The sequence below is a fragment of the Aplysia californica genome, unplaced genomic scaffold, assembly GCF_000002075.1.
Source record: "Aplysia californica isolate F4 #8 unplaced genomic scaffold, AplCal3.0 scaffold00086, whole genome shotgun sequence".
Taxonomy (NCBI): domain Eukaryota; kingdom Metazoa; phylum Mollusca; class Gastropoda; order Aplysiida; family Aplysiidae; genus Aplysia; species Aplysia californica.
Window position 1 is genome coordinate 1003913 of NW_004797356.1, and position 1891 is coordinate 1005803.

Here is a 1891-nt window from a genome sequence, read left to right on the forward strand (position 1 = left end):
TGGGATAGAGCCTTGCTACTGACAGTGGCAGCCCCATCTGGAGAGCAGCAGTTATAGATCTAGTGAGTGGCAAATCATATTATTATTATAGCATAAGCTGGGAATCCATAGACTCGGAAACTGAACGGCAGCGGAACGGCACCGGGACGGTACAGATCGCTCACACAGAAATATCATTGTCGGAATCCATTAGTACGTATACGGAACGGCACGGGGACGGCATCGGCATTTTGCGGTACCTTTTTAAAAAGGACACAGGAGCGATGCTTTTACATAGCACAAACTCCCACTCGAAAGGAAGTCTAATGCTCTTTAAAACCTGTAGGTCTAATATTAAATTAGGCCCACCCCTGCAGACATTCTGAGTTGATAAAAATAATGAGAGCATTCCGAAACTACCTCAACTTTCTGGGAAGCCTACAGAAAAGGGAAGGCAGTAGCTTTCATTAACAGTGGCTTTCATGGCCCTCTAAGCATAATCTGATTACCAAATAGCTTTTGGGATCTTTTCTAAGGTTTATATTATTTAGAGGAAATCGTAAGAAAGGATTCGAAGACCAATATGACATGGAGGCATTGGAGGCGAGCGGTACAAGCGGAAATGGAAAAGGCGGGGACATCGTGGAACCAGCTAGAAAAGGATGCACAGGACAGGCTTCAAAAGTTGTTGATGGGCTATGCTCCACTGGGAGTTAAAAAGGGCAAGAGAGATACTATTTAGTGTTTAGAAAAGACCTTTGGGCCACATTATTATTATAACAGAAAAATAAAAAACGAAAAACTTATTGTATGAATACTGTGCACGAGCATCGGCATTATTATTTGTTTTCTTAGACTGAGATGAACGTTGATGTTTTCATGTCCCCGATGAGGATGTTGGGATTGGAAAAGTTATCATTATGGCGTCTACTTTGCCTGTAGAAGCAAAAGTAGGGTTTCTACGTTCTTTATTTATTAATCGTTGCCCTTGAACAAAGGCTCACTGACCGCTTTTTTGCTTTAAGTATTCGATGTAGTTACCAATTGTCAATTATATGGTAAGAAATATGTCAGATTCTGCCCTTTTCTGTTTCAAGCAGGAGCATGTGTGTAAAGACTGAAGAGTGAAGTAGTTTAGTAGTGGCTCACAAGAAAAGGGCATTGTTTACTGTTCTGAGTGTTAGGCTTCTAGTCTAGAATCTAGTCTCTAGTGTTAATGTTGTTGTTGTATTACACTACTGGACTGAATTGACGACAGTGACATGCTTGTCTCGACCTCCAAAATCGCTTTTGGCTGGTCTAGATTCTTGTAGCCTATATTAGATTTACTATTGTTTCCTTTTCTTTCTGACTGGACCTGGAAAAGTGGCTATCCTCTCCCGGGGTGAGAATAATAATACGATCTAGATTTTCATACTCTCACCCCGGGTGAGACTTGCCAGCGTAGGCTATTCTCACCCGGTGTGAAACAAGACCTGTTTTTCCTTATTTCGGAATGAGGTGTGGGTGTATACAGACCCGGTAACCAGGAACAAAGTCACAAAGTATACAGACCCGGTATGGGAACTTTGTGATTTCGGAAAAAGGAAAGTTCTTCTTGGCTTAGGGTAGACCGAGGTTCTAGATCTATGACCTAGGTCTAGATCTAGACAGACAGACATAAATCATTGATCTAGTTTCGAGGCTAGCCTAGATCTAGAATCTAGATCGGTAGGATTGTACTTTACCGGACCACCCGTCTCGGTCCGTGATTACTACGCACACCTAGCCTAACTACGCTCTCATAGTCATAGTACTCTGCGTGCGGACAAAAGGTAGTTCCGCGGGCGACTTCGCGCACGCACAGCGCAAGCCAGCGGCAACTGGCGAGGCGAGGTGAGCGAGAGTTGGTGGTTGAGAGTGGGCAAGGGAT

At 43.5% G+C, this 1891-nt stretch overlaps 1 protein-coding gene across 3 annotated transcripts in view; it reads left to right on the forward strand.

Annotated features, from left to right (window-relative positions):
• Positions 1-823: 823 nt before the first annotated feature.
• Positions 824-1891, forward strand: part of LOC101850074 — a 19842-nt gene continuing 18774 nt past the window's right edge. For 2 of the 3 annotated variants that reach the window (XM_005094635.3, XM_005094637.3), the window contains exon 1: positions 867-1037. The gene's annotated coding sequence lies outside the window, so the exon portion shown is untranslated. Of the gene's footprint in view, positions 1038-1891 lie in introns of all 3 variants that reach the window. The other variant, XM_005094636.3, reaches the window with a different exon arrangement.